The following is a 22,970-nucleotide window of genomic DNA, read 5'->3' on the forward strand; positions in this document are numbered from 1 at the left end:
CTTAGTCTTAGTTGATGAAGATGAATTCGTGGCTACTTCATGCACTCCTCTAATGACAATAGCATCACTTCTGGAACTAAATTGCTGGGAGTTGGAAGCCATCTTCTCAATTAAATTTCTGGCTTCAGTAGGGGTCATGTCTCCAAGGGATCCACCACTGGCAGCATCTATCATACTTCTCTCCATGTTACTGAGTCCTTCATAAAAATATTGGAGGAGAAGCTGCTCAGAAATCTGGTGGTGAGGGCAACTGGCACATAGTTTCTTAAATCTCTCCTAGTATTCATATAAGCTCTCTCCACTGAGTTGTCTAATGCCTGAAATATCTTTTCTAATGGTCGTGGTCTTGGAAGCAGGGAAAATTTTTTCTAAGAATACTCTCTTGAGGTCATCCGAGCTCTTGATGGACCGTGGAGCAAGGTAATAAAGCCAGTCCTTTGCCACTCCCTTTAAAGAATAAGGAAAGGCCTTCGGAAATATGTGATCCTCCTGAACATCTGGGGGTTTCATGGTGGAGCAGACAATATGGAATTCTTTCAGATGTTTGTGCGGGTCTTCACCTGCAAGGCCATGAAACTTTGGAAGCAAATGGATCAGTCTAGTTTTAAGAACATATGGGACATCCTCATCAGGGTATTGGATGCACAAGCTTTCGTAGGTGAAATCAGGTGCAACCATTTCCCTTAGAGCCCTCTCACGGGGTGGAGGTTGTGCCATGTTGTCAGAATGTTCAAAACAATAATGCTCAAAATCACCAATAACAGAATGCTCAGGATGCTCAAAAGGTACTAAATGATGTCTAACTAATCTATGAAATGTCCTATCTATCTCAAGATCAAAGGGTTATAAGTCAGATGGATTGCCTCTAGTCATACACTATATTCAGCATGCACAACTAGTAGCCTTCTTATGCAAGTAACAGTGTAAGTTTGAACTACAGCTACCATTAAATGATATCCAAATGACTTGAAATTTTGTGAGCAACCTTATAAAATGATGAGAAGATAGCACAAAAAATTTCAAAGTCTAACTATAGAAGCTAAAAATGATAAGTTAAGAAAAATAAGAGAATAATACTTGGAAAATAAAAAACTTTTGACAGAATCATAATTTTTGGAAGAAGGAGACCTCAGCCAGCCGGCCTATGGTGGGCTGCCATGGCATGGGATTTTTTTTTACCCCAAATACATATATAATAATAGCGATTCTGATAATCGGAGCAAAAGTTATGGCCGTTTGAAGTTTTGACAAAAATTAAATTTGCTACTTTTTTGGAACTTTCAAATATGACCAAACTAAGGGCTCCAGCTATTTTTCCCACAAAATATGGATCAAAAGAAGTGACCACAAAAAAATTCAGCCAAAAATAACAACTATAGCTACCAAAACAAAATATCCCAATTAATTCAGCAAGGGTGGTCTCTAAAATCTGTCGCAAAGGGATTTCCACTATTACCCTGTTTTCCATTTCAACAAAAGTGGTCGCTAAATCCGTCGCAAATCAATATTCACAGCAAAACACAAAACTGAAACAGGGGAAGTGCTGAACATAAAAACTAAAACAGAACACCACACTAAACAAAATAACAAGACTCTAAACACACTTAACGCAACACGAACACAACACTAACACAACACACGAAAGCATAAAACACGAATTACTAGCTATTATGAACCTTTGGACACTGCTCCCCGGCAACAACGCCAAATTTGATTGAGGTCGTACCCGAATCAAATAAACATTAAAATATAGTAACTAGGAAGTGATCCTAGGTCGTTTCCCAACGAGCAATGATACACCAAATGTTCATGACAGATAGTAGGAAAATAGTAACCAATGGGGGGGTTGTTTGCTTTTGTAAATTAAACAGCGAATAGATGTGAATTAGAAAATATCAGAATTAAAACATGTTGCTTCCCTTTGATTCACAAGCAAGTCTCTTATCCTAGGTTATGAGAGTTTATCCTTACTCAGTTCAACCACTTAATCCAACCCTAAATTAAATTACTAAGCGAAATTTAACATAAGGCATTCATTATGTGATTAAGCAACACATACACCAATTACCCATAAATGATCATTAAGAATGAACGTAAATTAAGCGTAGAGACAATTAATCAAGCACTAAGCATGCATGAATTAATAGCAACACATTCAGAGTAAGTAGTGAAGAGGAAAAACTGAACAAAATTTTAACAGTAATAATAAAACCTCAAAGAGAACTGTGCTTGATCCTCAAGAGAAAACAATGTTAGGGACTTAGCCTTCCATTAATCAATAGAGAACGAAATTATAGATTGAAGAACGAAATTTTATTGCTAAAACGAAAAGTCAGAACTGGAATTGCAAAAATGAAAAAAAGGGGAAAGAGCAAAGAGGACTAAAACTAAAAACAAAACAGGAGAGAGAAAAGAGAGCCTAAACTAGAACCTTGGTGTTGTTATATAGTTTTCCAGCCCCAAAGCTTACAAATCTGTTTTAAATCCAAGCCCATAAATAAAATAAAATCACATCTAGATAAGATAAGATCTAGATGAAATAATATCTAGATGAGATCAAATCTAAATAATATCTAGATAAGATAAAATTTTGTAGAATAAAATAATCTACCCTCTTCAAGTCCAAGCCCAATTCTGGATTCAAGCCCAATGCTTCATTAATTCCTGAAATTAGATTAAAAACATTAAATTAGCTGAATGGGCCCAAATAATAAAACTGCCTAATTAATTTGACAATTAAGATTAATAAGTACTTAAAATGGTGCAAAAAGGGTTAAGAAATAGGAGAAAATAATAGCACTTCACAGAGTTTTTACTCTCTGGTAATCGATTACCAGTTTCCTGTAATCGATTACCAGTGGCAAAGTTTGATTTCAAAAAGCTTTCAATTGAATTTGCAACGTTCCAATTGATTTCAAAATGGTGTAATCGATTACAAGATATTGGTAATCGATTACCAATGTATCTGAACGTTGAAATTCAAAATCAATTGTGAAGAGTCATATCCTTTCATAAAAAGCTTTGTGTAATCGATTACATGGTTTTCGTAATCGATTATCAGTGACAAGTTTTGAATAAAAATCAAAAGATGCAACTCTTCCAATGGTTTTCAGGTTTTTCTAAAGGTTATAACTCTTCCAATGGTTTTCTTGACCAGACATGAAGAGTCTATAAAAGCAAGAACTTGACTTGCATTTCAATAACTTTGACAACCTTTTCACACAACTTTTTGATAACCTTTTGATATCTTTCTTCTTCTTCTTCCTTTGCCAAAAGCTTTCTAAAGTTTTCTGCTTTTCAAACCTTGTTCTTTCACAGAAAACAAAAGTGTGTTATATCTTTTCATTCTCTTCTGCCTTTGTCAAAAAGAATTCGCTAAGGACTAACCGCCTGAATTCTTTTTGTGTCTCTCTTCTCCCTTTTCCAAAAGAACGAAGGACTAACCACCTAAATTCTTTTGTGTCTCTCTTCTCCCTTTGCCAAAAAGAATTCGCCAAGGACTAACCGCCTGAATTCTTTTTGTGTCTGTCTTCTCCCTTTTCCAAAAGAACAAAGAACTAACCGCCTGAATTCTTTTGTGTCTCCCTTCTCCCTTTTCAAAGAATTCAAAACGACATAGTCTGAGAATTCTTTTGATTCTTCCCTTTCCCTTAAACAAAATATTTCAAAGGACTAACCGCCTGAGATATCTTTTTTTCCCCTTCACAAAGTTTCAAAGGATTAACCGCCTGAGAACTTTGTCTTAACACATTGGAGGGTACATCCTTTATGGTACAAGTAGAAGGTACATCTACTTGGGTTGTTGTAACTGAGAACAAGAGAGGGTACATCTCTTATGGATCAGTTCAAGTGGAAGGTACAACCACTTGGTTGCTCAAAGAGAACAAGGGAGGGTATATCCCTTATGGATCTTTGCTTGTAAAGGATTTTACAAGGTTGAAAAGAAATCTCAAGGACCGCAGGTCGCTTGGGGACAGGATGTAGGCACGGGTTATTGCCGAACCAGTATAAAACTCTTCTGTTTGTCTTCTTCTTCCTTACACTCTTTAATTTCCGACGTGCATTTTAATTATCGCTTTTACTTTTGGTTAAGTTTCTTTTTCTGTTCTTTACTTTCTTAACATTATAGTAAAAGCCTAATTGAATTTAGTAACATTATGAAGGATAAGTTTTTAATTAGTAAAGTCTCATTAATAATTAATTCAACCCCCCCTTCTTAATTATTCCGAGGCCACTTGATCCAACAAGTGGTATGAGAGCAAGTATCTTGTAGAAAGTTTAACCACTTCAAGATTCATGGCCTCTTCAAATTCTTTGTTTCCTAAAGGAAATTCCATCCATAGGCCACCTATCTTCAATGGTGAGGGTTACCACTATTGGAAAACCCGTATGCAGATTTTCATTGAAGCCATAGATTTAAACATTTGAGAAGCAATAGAAATAGGACCTTACATACCCACTGTAGTAGATGTAAGCACTAGCACCACAACACAAAAACCTAGAGATAAGTGGACTGAAGAAGATAGAAGAAGAATCCAGTATCATCTTAAAGCCAAAAACATTATTACTTCAGCCCTAGGAATAGATGAGTATTTTAGAGTGTCAAATTGCACAAATGCCAAGGAGATGTGGGATACTCTCCAACTTACACATGAAGGCACCACTGATGTGAAAAGATCTAGAGTCAATACCCTTACACATGAATATGAATTGTTTAGGATGAACCCTAATGAAAACATCCATAGCATGCAAAAAAGATTCACACATATAGTCAACCATCTTTCCTCTTTAGGAAAAATCTTCCCTAATAAAGATCTAATTAATAAAGTTTTAAGATGCTTAAGTAGGGAATGGCAACCCAAGGTAACTGCTATTTCTGAAAGTAAAGATCTTTCCTCTATGTCTCTCGCTACTTTGTTTGGAAAATTGCAGGAACATGAAATGGAACTCCAACGTCTTAATCAAAATGAAGAAACTGACAAAAAGAAAAGAAGTATAGCACTTAAAGCCTCCTTATCAATGCAAGAAGAAAATGAAGAAAAGAATCAGATGATGAAGAAGACTTCTCACTATCTGTGAGGAAGTTTCAAAAATTTGTCAAGAAAAGAAGAATCGAGAGAAGTCAGAACTTCAACAATGGAAGAAGATCTCAAGAAGATTCTCAAGTTCTTAGATTCTACAAATGCAACCAACTTGGTCACATCAAAGCAAATTGTCCTTCAAATGAAGAATGGCCTGAGAAAAGCGATAAGAAAAGGTATGATGAAAGAAGGACCAAGAAGCGTGCATTGCATGGGATGACAATGACTCATTCGACGGTTCCGAGAAGGAGATCAACCTTCTAACCAAGGACTATGAAAGTGATGAGAACATCTCTCAAGAAGATTAAGCAAAAAGTAAAAAATATGACTTCCATCTTTGAAGAACTAGATACTTTAATCATGAAAAGGGTAACATCAAAACCATTTTTTTTTTAAAAAAAATATTTTGGTTGAAATTTTCCTTTCAATTAATATTGATTATGATGACTAACAAAATTTTATTTGTTTGTCTTGATTGATTGAAATTGTGAGTATGTGTTTATATGTTCTTGATTGAGTTAATTTTATTTCTCAAAGCATGAAGTCCCTTTAAATATTTTGATAATATCTATGATCTTTATTCTTCAATACTTGTGTTGATTATTGTGATATAACTGAATATATATATATATATATATATATATATATATATATATATATATATATATATATATATATATATGTTTCCTTTAAATGATTATGCATGATTTTGAATATGATATGTGAATTACTTGATTAATATTCATTCATAAAGTATTTTTAATATATATTTTCTTTAAGAAAATATTTTGATATTCATTCAAATCCCTTTTCCCTTAAAAGTCAGTCAGCATTTAGTTTTGACTAAAATGCTCTCTGGTAATCGATTACCATAGTAGTGTAATCGATTACAGGCAGTTAAGTAAGGTGTAATCGATTACCAAATGTTGTAATTGATTACAATGCGTCCCTACTCCTATATATTCAGATTTCAAAATCTGAAAACTGCAACTTCTTATTTTCTCAAAAACCCTCGTTCCCAATTCTTCCTTCTGCCATATCTCACTCATTTCTTGTCCAAATCACTCCCCCACAAAGCCCAAACTTCATCTTTTTTCATTCTCTTTCATTTGAACCGATTGAAATTTCAAATAACCTCTTCTAATGTCAAAACCATCAAAGAAACGAAAGGGCTCTTCGAGTCGAAGCCAACGACATTCCGAGACTCAGGAAACACAGATTCCTTCCTCCATTTCCTCTTCCTCATTGTTCTCAACAGAAGAACAACGGATACGGTACACAAATCTTTTCTCTTCTCGTTCAATTATTGATCCAAAATTCATTGACATGGATTTCTTTTCCAATGAGAGTTTTGAATGCATTCAGGCATTTGAAAACTCCAATCTCATTCCTTTCATGTCTTTAAAATTGCCTATTTATACTGAAGTAGTTAAAGACTTCTATCCTAACCTAGAAATTCAAGAAGGCACTTTGATTTCTGAAGTTTTTGGGATAAAAATGGTCATTGACCAATCCCTATTCTATGACTTGACCCAATTATCTAGTGAAGGTGTACCATTTGAAGGTACACTGAATGATGATTGGAAATTTGACTTCTCTATGCATGATTCCCGCCGGTTAGTTTGCACCAACCAGGCGGATATGACCAGAAGGCTTCTTGCCGATTCATTGACTTTTGAAAGCCGCATCCTTCATTATCTCATTGTGCGTATTTTGCTTCCAAGATCTTCAAATCTTGCACAGGTTTCTGAGGAAGATCTTATTGTCATGTGGACTTTTCATACAGGCCGACAAATTGATTGGGCACACTTAGTCCGATATCGCATTCATAAGGCATTGCGATTAAATGCTCCATTGCCATATCCACACTTAGTCACTCTCTTCCTTCAACACTTTAACATCCCTCTTGATTATAAACCTTATGTTCCAATCAAGAGATCCTTCTTAATTGGTGCCACTGTGATTGCATCTTTTGGTCATCGTAAAGAGCATGATGGCTCTTGGGTGAAAAAAGGTGCACAACCCATTGATGAAGAAGGACACTTACCAGTTGGAGAAGATTCCTCTCTTCTTCAAAGGATTTTGGACAGGTTCGATGGTCTTCAAACCTTTGTTGGTGAAAGGTTTAATGCTCTGGAGTTACAAGTGGACATGCGATTCGATGAGATGGATTCAAGGATCACCAAGGTCGAAGGAGATGTCTCTCACATCCACACATGCTTTGATCTACCACCACCACAACGACCATCATCTTAGATTTCTATTATGTTTAATATTATTAGTACTTTGATTTCTAGCCGTGTATTTGGCTATATTATTATGACATTTGAACATTTAGTATTTCTTTTACTATTTGCTTAGTATTACTGAACATCTATGATTTATGTTATAAGACTATGTGGTTTATATTTGAATTTGGGTTATTCATGTTTCTTGCTTCATGATTGGTTTAAATTGTTTAATCAATGTCTTGTGTATGATTAGTCATTTAAACATGTTTTATATTTGTTATGCATTTTGGCTTTTTGTTGATGCCAAAGGGGGAGAGAAAATAGGGATTAAATCAAGAACTCACATAATTAAATAACTTAATTTCAAGTAAAGCTTAAACTCAAAAACAAAGGGGGAGAATATCTAGAATTAAGTGAGTGATCGACTAAGAACAAGAATGTGTATGTGTTTCTTGATTTCAGGGTTGTCATCATCAAAAAGGGGGAGATTGTAGAAGCAAGCTTCATGATGATGAATCAAGTTGATTCAAGTAGTTTTGATAACGACAAAGTTGATGACAAAAAGCCCAAAGAATGATTTCAAGATTAAGTCAACAACAAGAAATCAAGAAGATTCAAGAATCAAGTGAAGTTTGATTTCAAGATTCAAGAAAAGATGAATTCAAGATTCAAGAGAAAAAATCAAGAAGACTTCACAAGGGAAGTATTGAAATTTTTTTTTCGAAAAACAAACATAGCACAGTTTTGTTTTTTCAAAAGAGTTTTCTCAAAATTTTCTAAGTTACCAGAGTTTTTACTCTCTGGTAATCGATTACCAGTTTCCTGTAATCGATTAATAGTGGCAAAGTTTGATTTCAAAAAGCTTTCAACTGAATTTGCAACGTTCCAATTGATTTCAAAATGGTGTAATCGATTACAAGATATTGGTAATCGATTACCAGTGTATCTGAACGTTGAAATTCAAAATCAATTGTGAAGAGTCATATCCTTTTATAAAAAGCTTTGTGTAATCGATTACATGGTTTTCGTAATCGATTACCAATGACAAGTTTTGAATAAAAATCAAAAGATGCAACTCTTCCAATGGTTTTCAGGTTTTTCTAATGGTTATAACTCTTCCAATGGTTTTCTTGACCAGACATGAAGAGTCTATAAAAGCAAGACCTTGACTTGCATTTCAATAACTTTGACAACCTTTTCACACAACTTTTTGATAACCTTTTGATATCTTTCTTCTTCTTCCTTTGCCAAAAGCTTTCTAAAGTTTTCTGCTTTCCAAACCTTGTTCTTTCACAGAAAACAAAAGTGTGTTATATCTTTTCATTCTCTTCTCCCTTTGTAAAAAAGAATTCGCTAAGGACTAACCGCCTGAATTCTTTTTGTGTCTCTCTTCTCCCTTTTCCAAAAGAATGAAGGACGAACCGCCTGAATTCTTTTGTGTCTCTCTTCTCCCTTTGCCAAAAAGAATTCGCCAAGGACTAACCGCCTGAATTCTTTTTGTATCTGTCTTCTCCCTTTTCCAAAAGAACAAAGGACTAACCGCCTGAATTCTTTTGTGTATCCCTTCTCCCTTTTCAAAGAATTCAAAATGACACAGTCTGATAATTCTTTTGATTCTTCCCTTTCCCTTAAACAAAAGATTTCAAAGGACTAACCGCCTGAGATATCTTTTGTTTCCCCTTCACAAAGTTTCAAAGGACTAACTGCCTGAGAACTTTGTCTTAACACATTGGATGGTACATCCTTTGTGGTACAAGTAGAGGGTATATCTACTTGGGTTGTTGTAACTGAGAACAAGAGAGGGTACATCTCTTGTGGATCAGTTCAAGTGGAGGGTACATCCACTTGGTTGTTCAAAGAGAACAAGGGAGGGTACATCCCTTGTGGATCTTTGCTTGTAAAGGATTTTACAAGGTTGAAAAGAAATCTCAAGGACTGCAGGTCGCTTGGGGACTGGATGTAAGTACGGGTTGTTGTCGAACCAGTATAAAACTCTTCTTTTTGTCTTCTTCTTCCCTACACTCTTTAATTTTTGATGTGCACTTTAATTATCGCTTTTACTTTTGGTTAAGTTTCTTTTTTTGTTCTTTACTTTCTTAACATTATAGTATAAGCCTAATTGAATTTAGTAACATTAAGACGGATAAGTTTTTAATTAGTAATGGTTCATTAATAATTTATTCAACCCCCCCTTCTTAATTATTATGAGGCCACTTGATCCAACAATGTTAGCTTGAGAATTATACCTAAATGTGTCTGTATTTAATCTTTTGGATTGCAAATTCCATTTTTATCCACCATTGGCTCCAGTAGCAGTAACATCTTCAGATTCAATCAAACCAAGAGGTCTTTCATCAAACATTCTGGCTTGTACAGATATAAAGTGTTTATATACCCTTCATTTGGTAGTTGACTACGTATGTTTGATTTCTATAGATGTTTGCATTGTTGGTGTTGCACATACACCAATGGGTGGATTTTTTGGTACTTTTTCATCTCTATCTGCCACCAAGCTAGGCTCTATAGCTATTGAAGGTAACTATGTCTATGGAAACCTATGTCAGTGCTTATTACATTGCATTTGAATTATTTGTGTTTACATATTTTTCGTTCATCTGCAGCTGCTCTTAAAAAATATAGGAAAAGGATATTAAACATGTTCTGCTTATTGCAGTTGCAATGCTTATTGCACAGAGTATTCAATTAAGCATAAATGATGTTGTTGGCTAGTGGTATGGAAAACATGTCTAATGTACCCAAGTACATGGCTGAAGCAAGGTCAATATTTCCTTTTATTCAACACTCTCCTTATGATTAGTTCTTGTGTTGAAATAAACTGATTCAATACTCAAAGTTCAAGAAACAATCACACCTTCGACATGATTCACTTGTTGATGGGATGTTAAAAGATGGTTTGTGGGATATTTATAAGGATTTTGGCATGGGAGTTTGTGCTGAGCTATGTGTAGAAAACCATGTATTAACAAGAGAAGACCAAGTGTTTTAGGATTAATTTCTATTCAAAAAAGTTTAATTTAAAATAAAACCTGGTAACTGAACTTATTAATAGTTCAATTCAGCTCAAGATTTAAATTAAATGGTTTAGTTCAGTTCTTTAAATCATATTTCAATTTCATTCAATTCAATTTATTTTTCTTCCCTAAACTAAACTATGAACAACCCTATTGTTGGAGTGCTATTGTGTTTTAAGTTTACAAATGTGTTTCCTAGTACAATGTATAATGTATGTTAACTATTCTATATAATGAGTTAGCAGTAATTTCATAGTTTATATTTCAGTTTGTTAATGGTATAATGTGATGTTTGACTATAAAATGTCTAGGTGTGGAAATCTACAAGCATAGATTTGGTCAGAATCAGTGAATGAAATTTTCTTACTGAAATTTTAATATATTGTTCATAGTTATCAATTAAACACTCAATATCACATTACACTATTCTTTGAAGCTGATCTATGTTGAACAAGTTACCTTAATAACTTAAGAGGGGGGTGAGTGAATTAAGTCTTAAAAATTTTCCGACTACCAAGTTTTAATCCCCTTTTAAATGATATGTGATAGATTTAAAATGTAGAAGAAGAAGCAGCAATCGAATTTAACAATGTTCTGTAAATGTGCAAGACAAAGCAAATTGCAATAACATAAACAAGATAAGGGAAGAGAGAAATGCAAACTCGATTTATACTGGTTAGGCCACTTCCCATGCCTACGTTCAGTCCTTAAGCAACCCACTTGAGACTTTTCACTGTCCTTGTAAATCTTTTACAATCTTTGAACACACCTTGGGATCCCTCACCCTTGTGTTCGAGTTTCTCAAACCCTAAGAGACAAACAATCTCTTGATTACAACTGACTTTTATAAGATGAACAAAATGATTTCTCTCTTTTAGAGTAGATGGTACAACTTGAAGAAGAATTCTCAATAATTTGCAAGATTTTGGCCCAAGATGTTTAGAGAGGTTTTTAAAGTTAAGTTCTCTGAGAATTCACTTATTTTTGAAGTAAGGACACACACATATATATAGGCCCATTGTTCCTATTCAAAATAGTTTGAAGAGATGTGTCTTTTCAAAAGATTTTTGACATTTTTTCACTGGTAACCGATTACATGACTCTAGTAATCGATTACACAGTCATATCTTTGAAGGGTTGTCGCTTTCAATAGTTTTTCTGAAATCTCTTCGCTGGTAATCAATTACATGACTCTTGTAATCGATTACACAGATCAAAATTCAAATAATTTTGTGTCGTTGGTTCATCAGTTCAAAATTTTCAATATGCCATTTTCACAAACTCATTGGTAATCGATTACACGAACCTGGTAATCGATTACCAGTTCAAAAAGAGATTTCTGAGTTGAATTAACTTTAATAAAAGAATTTTGACAGTAAAGATTTTGAGGCCAAACTATAGCAATTAAATTGAGAAGCTTTTAACAAATTTACTAAGTCCTTATCTTAGATTTTCTTGATCTGTTTCTTTGACTTGATTCAATCCGTGCTCATCAAGTAAACTTTTGGCATCATCAAAACCTGCATGATATACATTCACAATCTGTACCCCTTTTAATACCTTGCTAATCAACTTGTTTGTGGTTTCTATTTGTGGTTTTGCTATGGGCCAAGATTTTGGGTTTGTACTCTAGGTGTACACCTAGCTTACATTCTGTTACAATATCCATTGTTGTTTCCATATGGTGAAGATGGATACCTGGAGGCAAATATTCCTTCTTCCTATGGTAATGGTAATAGGCATGTTGGAAATCAAAAACGTATTTCATTTTGTAAATTTGTTTCTTTCCGAATTCAATATAGATATATTGAAGAAGGTGTTATATCGAATAGTCATTGCTTATTCCAACAATTTGTAGTTGATTCATATTCAATGATTGAGTTTAAAAGATTGTCCTTTATAAGACAAAATCAAGAAAATATAAGCAAGGAATTTCTATCAAGTATTAAAGAAGTTGTTAACCATGACAACATTAACCCGACATCCATTAGCTCTAGAGTTGTTTTGTCATTTTCATTTTTGGAGGATAACGGGACATGTTCAATAATTGTCAAGATGCGATGTCTATATGCTCTAAATTTTGATATCCAAATTTGTTCTTAACAATTACATGTAATCCTAAATGGACCAAAATTTAATTATATGTTAAGAACAAAAAGTTGCAACCATACAATAGACTTGGCATTTTATGTAAAATGTTCAACATCAAGCTAGGCAAAATGATGAACGATTTTAAACAAGGTGAATCTTTTGGCAAAGCAATTGTAGGTATGATTTATTTAAACAATTTGTAAAAACTCTAGAAATAAGCATAAGCCATCCTTGAAAAGAAGTAAATGAAAACTAAAACAAAAAAATTAGATTATACAATATATTTTATAGAATAAATTGTCTATCCACAAAGCAATAAGTTGACAAAAAGATTTAGCAGAAACATTTCGAGCATCATTTCCCACAAAATATTCCACCAAGATTTATAAACAAATATTTACAGATATTATTATCGTATAATGACTCAAATTACAAATAAATCCAAAATAAAACAAAGTTAGATGTTGCATCTAGGAACTCAAATATAATTTGCATTCCAACTTCCAAATTTTTTTATTCTATAAAAGTTCTCCATCCACAACAAATTTTTGTAGACTTCCTCCAGTGATCATAAACAATCTTGCACTCTGTAATCCCTTCCAAATTCAGATGGGTGAATCCTACACCTTTCATAAATGAGTACATGGTACTCAACACTTCCTGAAATTAACATTAAGTTCATCTTAGATATGTATATTATTTTAAAATTTGACAGACAAAGGTGTTTTTGTACTGATTATATACAGTGTTGAGTTACTCACCAAACTGTTGCAAGTCACTTTGTATTCATTCAATAGGACTTTAAAATTGACTGAGTTAGGAATTTGGTGTTATAAGGAGTGCCCTTTAGGATAAGCTTTTGGTTCAGAGCTGCTTTTGAAGATGGTCAGGAAGAAAACACTATGTCCAAAATGGGTCATGATCACTTGATGATTTCTTGTGAGTCCATAGAAATCTCTGAATTCTATCCATCCAGCCAGTATAGTTGGGTTCACCAGATCTTGGTTGTATGTAACAGAATGCATGTTTCCATTACTGTCTAGCAGATGTCGAGTATGCTCTAGTTGATCCTTCCATCTTACAGAAAAGGTCCTACTCACTTCACCATAAGGCAACATTTAAAGTAAACTAATATAAGCAATACTAATGTGTTATATCATGTCATGTTTATTTGAGAATAGTCTTGAAATTCCTAACCCGAGCCTTAATATAAACTTTGTTGAACATTTCCTTTAGTTTTCTATTAATCTTCATCATTGTCTTAGTCATTTCATTCCAATTCTTTTGATCTTCATTCATCATTTCTGTTACATTTTTCTGTTAGTTGTATTTATGTATCTATGTAAACAAAGCTTGCAAAATTTGCAATATGAACAAAGGATACATGTTCCTCATGTTTGCTAAATCAAAATCTTTTTACACTGGAAAATAAGACAAGAGTTAAGTTACCTTTACTATTGTTACTACTTACTTACTATGCCTAGTACAACACAATGGGCCTCAAATCCCCAAATAAAGGCTAATTGTGCAAGCAACCCCAGCCTAAACATCATTGGCTAACACTACTGTAGGCAACAGGCAAGTAACCAACCAATCTAACTACGGCCCCTACTCTCCATCACAACATCAAGAAGTATGTTTGTTTATGAAAAAGCATATTGCAAGTTTGAAGGCATATTGCCCACCATTTGGGAAATAAGTCACTATATACAAAATATCATTCATTTAGTATTAGCATATACATAATTTACTCGTGTGAGTGTGCATAACTTATATGCAGTCAATTATCACACCACTAACATAACCAACATAGCCTCTAGAGTGACGGAAAACCATCAACTAACACCAAAGCACTAAAAATTAATAGTGACAACGAAGAGTACGTCAACGAAAATAGGAACTTTAACATAGCATTCAAATGGAACCTTAACATAGCATTCAAATGAAATTCAAAAAATCCTAACATAGCTTTCATTTAAGTCGCCAAAGGTAAGTGATGTGTCATCATTTTCTCATATTTCTTAACCCTTTTTGTCACCATTTTAATTACTAATTAGCCTTAATTGTCAAATTAATTATGCAGTTTTATCATTTGGGCCTACTGGATTAATTTTGTGTTTTTAATTTTATTTCAGGAGAATAATAAGCAATTGGGCTTGAATCCAGAATTGGTCTTGGGCTTGAATCCAGAATTGGGCTTGGACTTGAAGAGAGCAGACTATTTTATTCTACCAAATTTTATCTTATCTAGATTTTATCTTATCTAGATTTTATCTTATCTAGATATTAGTTAGATTTGATCTCATCTTGATATTATTTCATCAAGATCTTATCTTATCTTATCTTATCTAGATTTTATTTTATTTATGGGCTTGGATTTAAAACAGATTTGTAAGCTTTGGGACTGAAAACTATATAACAGCACCAAGGTTCTAGTTTAGGCTCTCTTCTCTCTCTCCTATCCTCTCTCTCTTTTTCGTTTTAGTTTTAGAGTGCTACTCTCAATTCGTTTTAGTTTCTTTTTCATTTTGGAGAATAATTCTAGTTTTCTTCGTTTCTACTACAATTTCATTTTATATTGATTAATGGAAGGTTAAGTCTCTAGCGTTGTTTTCTCTTGAGGATCAAGCACAACTCTCTTTGAGGTTCTATTATTACTATTAAATTCTGATCAGTTTTTCCTCTTCACCAATTACTCTGTATTTGTTGCTATTAATTCATGCATGCTTAGTGCTTGATTAATTGTCTCTACGCTTAATTTACGTTCATGCTTAATGATCGTTCATGATTAATTGGTGTATGTGTTGCTTAATCACATAATGAATGCCTTATGTTAAATTTCGCTTAGTAATTTAATTTAGGGTTGGATTAAGTGGTTGAACTGATAAAGGATAAACTCTCGTAACCTAGGATAAGAGACTTGCTTGTGAATCAAGGGGAAGCAACGTGTTTTAATTCTAATATTTTCTAATTCACATCTATTCGTTGTTTAATTTGCAAAAGCAAACAACCCCCCCCCCCCCCAAATTCGTTACTATTTTCCTACTATCTATTATGAACGTTTGGTTGACCATTGCTCGTTGGGAGACGATCTAGGATCACTTCCTATATACTGAATTTTTAATGTTTATTTGATTCGGGTACGGCCTCGATCAATAAGAGAAATGGAATATGCCTCGTCTTCGATACCAACAGCTTTCGTAAACTCCTCGCTGCCGCAGAAAGTGGTCACCGAGAGCAAGATCACGACCGGCAACGTCTGTGAGTAGGGTGCGGCCTTCAGACGAGTGACTGCAAGTGAGAGTGAGAGTGTGGACAAGAAGAAGGAGGAGATGGAGTGCAACGGAACTCAGACCTTTAAATTGAGAGTGAGAGTGACAGTGGGCACGAGAAACAATTATATATATATATATATATATATATATACACGAAAAACAATGTCAGTTTTCATAAAAACCGACGTTAACATATAGATGTTAACATCGATTTTTGGAAAAACCGATGTTAACAAAGCGATATTAACATCAATTTTGGAAAATCGAAGTTAACATTGCCTTGTTAACATCAGTTTTCCAAAAACAAATCTTAATATCTCCACGTTTGTTACAATTATGCCACCGTCCTTTCCTTAACATTGGTTTTATCAAAAACCGATGTTAAATATCTTTTTTCTAGTAGTGATCATGTAACATTGGGGGTTTCAAATGAAGAAAATGCTAAAGATGATACTTCGGTTTTTGATGAGCAAACAGTATTATGATTAGATACATGTCTCCATGTGAATCAGTTTGGTGTATATTTTGCTTTGACACTCATGTTTGGTGACAATCTGTCCAGAGATTAACTTACCTAAACAAAAAGTTATCCATTTTAATGATTATGAGTGAATTGATAGTGTTCTTAATAGAAGTAATCATAAAATGCCAATGTTTGTTGCATGGATGGAGGCAAATAGAAAGTATCCTAAAGGTCGTTCTTTAATGTTTGGTCAATATCCTAAATATTTTGTGTATGATTTTGAATCACAAGAATGGCATCCTCGAAAAAAAAGAATTTTCTATTAGTAGGGCATACCCTTGGAAGGGAAATCCACCAATAGAGGGCATACCCTTGGAAGCTAAGAGTAGCCAAAGGATCCTTCCTTTCCTCACTTGTATGATGCCAAGCAAAGAGTTTCTCAACCTTCATTTCCCAATCTAAATAAGCCTCTACATTGTCCTTCCCATGGAAGTATGGGAGGTTAATGTTAGCCTCTTGAGGCTTTCTTTCCTTTTCTCTCCTATGGGAGTGAGGTCTAAGATGTGACCTATGCCTTCCTTCATAATAGCCACGAAGTTCTTCACTTAGGCTCTTGCAAGAGTCATGAGTACTATAGGAGGCATATTTTTCTTTTCTTAACTCTTTTAGTATTTTCCTTCTTTCTTCTTCCCTTATTTGTTCCCTCTCATCTTGACTTATTTCTACCCTCTCTTTTTCTTTTTCTTTTCTTTCTAGTTTTTCTTTCCCTAACTTGAGGGAACTTAACTCATATAATATTCTAGATAGAGGGTCCTTATGACTAGTATCCTCACCATTAACACTAGATGAACGATGACTCATGTTGGTTCCAAAGTTGTGGTTCTTTCTTGTTGGGGGTTTGCAAGAGGTAAACTAGGCAGATCCTAAGAGTTCTCGGATGAACATATTTAAGGTTCCCAACCAAACACTCACTATCCTAAGGGAAAATTGCCAAAAATTATTTGTTAGACGATTGATTGGCAAGTGCACCAATTCGTTCAAGTAGTAATTAAAACGGTAAGACCGAGTATCATGTCCAAAAGGAATTTGTTATACTTTGATGACGCATATTCAGTTTGTAAACAATTTTAATTGTAGTGAAATAAAATGAAATAACTCATTCATGTTTCAAATCCCTAAAATAATTTTTCTCAGCTTAAAAACACATGACAAAGAAAAACACAGAATTGTAAAATAGAACAAATACCAAGGTGAATGTGTCGGGGAGTATTCTACTGAACTTTCTCTTGACATAACTAAAGAAGTTTTTCTCTATTTAACATTATCCTAATGTTCTTTGCACCGTTAAATTACTCTAGCTGTAATTCCTCACATGAAAGAGCCTAGCCTTCCTAGTTTCATTCTTGATTCCTCAACAAGCTCATTCTAAGCGAGGCGCATTATGCAAAAGATGCAATGTTTACTAGATTACTACACACTATTCCTAGAAATGAAGGCCTCCTAGATGCTTTACCAAGTTCTAAGGACTAGAAGCATTTTCCAATACTTAAAGCCTAACAAAACATATAAATGGGTGATCAAGCCACAAACAACGAAAATAAACATAGATAAAAGCAGAGAACCATAGCAATAATATTAAATAAATAGTTAGAGTTTTTACATCAAGAGTGCTCAGTAGAAAAACTCTCCAACAATGAAGTGTTTAGCCCTCCATTAGCAAGGAGGACTTAATACAAGGATGAAAATAAGGTGGGAATGGAATGGTGAAGTGAAAGCGTGAAGAAAAATGTCTTCTTTCAGCCTTGGTGCTCTGTTCCTTCCTTTACATGCTGCTTAATGCTTCATTTCCCCTCCTTTTCCAGTTTTTAAAGACTTTTGGGCTTCTTAGCTTACAAAGGCACGCTCAGCGAGCATGTCACGCTGAGCAAGGGTTAGTGACTGGGCACTAAGTGGGCTTGGACACGCTAAGCGCGAGAAGAGACAAGAGCTTCGTTGGGCGGGCTGGCTGTGTGCTAAGTGTGTTGCTCTCTGACTTAACATTCTCTAGGGTTTCGTTCTCGCTGAGTGAGCTGGCCTTCTCGCTAAGCGGATGAGCCTCGCTTAGCCAATCTGGCTCATTGAGCGAGCCCTTCAGTAGCATTTCTAAATCTTCTCTTCTTTAGCCTAAAAATCCAAATAAGTTCAACATTAGTCATCCAAATGGAGTTTCCACTATATAAATTCACACAAAAATAAATTATTTACAAATCTCACCAAAGAAACCATAAAATTAAAGGTGCATTGCTACTTTTTGTCTATTTTTAATGCATTTAGTACACTTGAATAGCAATTAACATTATTACATACAAATGGAAGTAGGGTAACCTATTGGAGGCTCCCAACACACTTCCAATGAAAGGCTTTTTTGTTACAAAATTTAAAAGCAACAAAGGTAAACGTACAAGTGTCCAATTACAAGTAAATTGCCAATTACAAAATTACAAAAAAAAAGTCCTCAATTTTAGTGGTTGTTCTCTCTTTGGTGTTTCACTCAATTTGGAGTGCTTCTTGACTCAAATTGTTCGATTGATTGCACCAATCCTCCTTTCCAATTCTTTATATGACAACTCACAAAAAAGGAAAAAAAGAGACAAGGAATAACCAAAGACCAAAAATGAAATGAAAGCTAAATCAATAGAGTTTTAAAAAGACAAATTTTCAAGGATTATTCAATAATTAAAGCAATGAAAAGCACATAAAAGCAAGCTAGGACTCAAAGAGAAACTTAGAATGGCTCTAGAGTAGAGTAAAAAAAAAGACTCAAGAAACCACTAGTTTTAGCACTTGTTTTCACACTACTTTTCAATTAAAATTTTAGAACTAAGATTGGTCTAAAACAGACACTAATTATAGAATAAATTTTGAGCCAAAACAACAAGCACATTTCGTTTTCACTTTTTATTTTTATTTTTCCTAGACACTGATTTTCCTGCCAAATTGTATGATTTTTCTAATTTTTTCCTTTTATCTAAATCACTTGGTTCTTTTTTCTAATTTTTTTCCAGATGTCTAGAAAATTCAGTATAACTTTCAGCTCAAAATTCGCAGGGACCAGTTCCCAGTAATTTTTACAAGTTCGTACGTTCAAGTAGCCAACACCAGCGATTTCAAACTTCCAATTTTTTTAAGCATGGTATATTGATTGCCTTAGGTTTACTTTCAACTTTTCTATGCATGTTAAAATCACTAGGCTTGTTTACCACAACTTTAGGAGTTCAACATTCAATTAGGATCAAAATTTCAGCCAGCAATTCAACCACCAAAACTCAAATTCACAATAGACACAATCATAAGGAAACCTAAAAGTTCAAGAAAAGGTTCACAATCAAAGACTCTCTAAGAATTATGCATGAACATGTTAAGGACTAATTAACATGCAAGATTTGACTCAAATCAAATAATAGGATAAAAAAATTTCATACACTCATGAACAAATGAGTTAGACAAAGAAAAAAGAAAAAATAAAATTCAGCACAACATAAGGAATCTTATGTGACAAGTTTCAAGACTAGACATGACCTCTATGAAAAAACTATGATAGGTGAACATGCCACTCTAGATTTTGGAGATTTTCTTCTACTTGAATGTTTTTGTAAGAATTTTATGGTTCAGGTTTCAGCCACAAAAAATAGCAATACAAAACTCAAAGGAACCTAAACTCAACACAATTCATGGTTCAAGAACAAGAACAAGAAATTTGAACCATAGAAAATCAAATCTAGCTTCTATAGCAAGTTCAATCGGTGGAAATTCAAAAAAATCATGTTAACAACATTCAGCCCAAGACATGTGAGGAGATACACGGAGAAAAATGAAGAAACAACAATGGATGGAAAGGTAAAGCTAAATATAAATAGAGGTTTAAGGAGCACCTACTTGAAGCTCTGGTGCTCTGATATCACTTGATGGAAGCTTTCTTGAGAAGCTTCTATGGAGGTTGGATCTTTGAGCATCAATAAGGTCCTTCAATGGTGACTTTCAACCATGGAGAATAAGCGATGCAAGGAGAAGCTTCAACACTAAGGGAGTGTCTTGGATAAGAAGCTTAGAGAGGAAGCTTCAATGGAGGAAGAGAATGAGAGAGAGAGGGGAGCATGGAAATTGAAGGAGAAGAGGGAGAGAAGTTGAAATTTGAAGTGTGTCTCACAAGTTTCTCATTCATCAAAGTTATGACAACTGTTACACATGTTTCTATTTATAGCATAGCACATGGGAAGCTTCCTTGAGAAGTAAGGAAGGTAACTTCCTTGGGAAGCTAGAGGAAGAAAGCTTCCTTGAGAAGCTAGAGGGGGCTACTCACATCCCTCCAATAGCTAAGCTCACCCCCATGCCAAAATACATGAAAATACAATGGGAAGCTTCCTTGAGAAGCAATGAAGGTAGCTTCCTTGGGAAGCAAGGAAGAAAGCTTCTTTGAGAAGCTAGAAGAGGGGCTACTACAACCCCTCCAATAGCTAAGCTCACCAGAACGTCAAAATACATGAAAATACAAAAAAGTTCCTACTACAAAGACTACTCAAAATGCCATGAAATACAAGGCTAAAACCCTATACTACTAGGATATCCTGAACTTGTAGGGTAGGGTACTCTATAAACCTAAAATGGCCAAAATACAAGGCCCAAAAGAAGGAAAACTTATTCTAATATTTACAAAGAACAGTGGACCCAACCTTGGCCCATAGGCTCAGAAATCTACCCTAAGGTTCATGAGAAACCTAGGGCCTTCTTTAGTAGCTCTAGCCCAATCCTCTTGGAGCCTTTTGCTCATGGCTCTGGTGACTGGTCCCTTCGTAGGGAGGATTGCATCATAGTTGTTGTACTAGGGTGGGTGCATTGCACATGAATTACTCTTTGAATGTTGAATTTTTTTTTCCAGAATGATGTACATTGAGTTGTTGATTTATGTATTGTGTTTTGAGATGAACAAGTAATGAAAAACACAAAAAAAAATGACTTATTGGTTGCTATGATTGGGGAAACTGAAAGTGAAGAGAATTTGTGTTTAGTGAAAAATGATTTTTTTATGCTAATTTCAGTTTGGTAGTAAGTTTGTTGCAGATGGCTCCAAAGAAACTTGCAACTAAAAGGGCTAGGTAAACCACTGTAGGAGAATGATCTAGGACATCTCCTGCAAATTTTGTTTTGATAGACACAGATTTCGCAGGGAGGAGCACCAATACCATTTTAAGCTGATCAAACTAGCAGAGGGCAATTATCCCGAGTTCATGGAAGAGATCACTAGGAGGAATTAGAGACAACTTGCAGAACCAATGCCCAAATATGACCTTGAAGTTGTCTTATAATTCTATGCTAATGCTTGGCTTACTGGGGAGGGAGTTCTTGATAAGCGTTATGAAGTGCAGGGCCAAAGGATCCCTTATGACAGAGATACGATCAACCAATTTTTAGGGAATCCATTACTCTTGGAAGAAGGACAACAATGTGAATACACTTCAAGGAGAGACATAACTATAGGTTTTGATGATGAGGCAATAGGTTAGCTTCTTTGCTTCCCAGGCCGTGACTTTGTTTGTAGCATGGAGGGGAAGTGGTTGCGGATCATGCGTACAAATATGACCACTCTTACCCAAATTTGGATGACCTTTATTCTGAGTAATATTCTTCCAAGTGATCATAACTCTCATCTGACTCTACGAAAATGCCAATTGGTCTATATTTTCACGGAGCAAATCAATGTTCATGTGGCCTAATTGATTTTAGACGTCCTCCGCTAGTTTGTTATTACAAAACATTTTAGGCACCCACTGAACCCAAAAAATCAAACAAAGCATTGGGTTGTTTAGCTTTAATAACAAGTCTCTACAAGTTTTTTGGAGTGTTGGTCATACCAACCAAACTCATCCAACCTCCCATCAACAAATCATTCATTGAAAAATATTGCATGCCATGGCAGGTGTAGCAACTAGAGCAGTTTCAGTAGCCTCAGCTAGCAGCAGATGCTCCACCACCACCACAACAACAACCATCATTGGAGTCCATCTTAGCACACCTACAGAGGATGGAACTCCAAGTGCACACACACATTTGTCATTTGGCTAATCAACAGGCAGCCAACCATATGGCCAGATGTAGTTCAATGGAAACTTCTACCACTATACACTGCACCAGCATCGCCAAGATCCTAATCCTTACCCTTGGCCTACTACAGAGCAATTTAGAGCTACTGTTGTATGGCTTGGAGACAAGCCTATTTTTCATGAGGAGGTAGGTCATGCAGATGACCAAAGGGCTGCACATGACCAAGGAGGATGAAGACATGACATATCTTGTTAATTATTTCATTGGAGGAGACTGAGCTCTTCAGCCATGATCATCATCAAAATTTTGTGAATTTGTCTTTATGTTTCTTTACCGCTTTGTATTAAACTTCAATACTTTATTACCTTATTTACTATTTTGGATATTTACGCACTTTTGTGAATTTGACTGGTTTGTGCGTGCACTTTGATGTGTACATAGTGGTTTCCCTCTTTTTGGTAGTACACATTAGTGGATAATTTTGTTCTATTAGTGTAGTTGTAGAATATAAATAACTCTTTTTGGGACTTAAATGGAAAATTTTTCTTTGACATAACATGTTTTGGAAAAGAGTCAACAACTGGTGATTTTGAATTGGATCAGAACACAACAAAGTGATTTTTGGAAACAATGAGAATGAAAAACAATGAATTGCTTTCTCTTTTACCAAATGAATTTAGATGTTTTTTCATGGAGTTGATAAAGAACCACTTTCAAAA

General features: G+C 34.7%; 1 non-coding gene across 1 annotated transcript; it reads left to right on the forward strand.

Moving 5' to 3' along the window:
- The first annotated feature begins 232 nt into the window (after positions 1-232).
- On the forward strand, positions 233-339 carry LOC114400996. Its single transcript, XR_003664113.1, has one exon. It is a non-coding gene; the product is annotated as a small nucleolar RNA R71 (small nucleolar RNA).
- Positions 340-22,970: the final 22,631 nt, after the last annotated feature.

This window comes from Glycine soja, chromosome 19, assembly GCF_004193775.1.
Source record: "Glycine soja cultivar W05 chromosome 19, ASM419377v2, whole genome shotgun sequence".
In the NCBI taxonomy this organism is placed as follows: Eukaryota; Viridiplantae; Streptophyta; class Magnoliopsida; order Fabales; family Fabaceae; genus Glycine; species Glycine soja.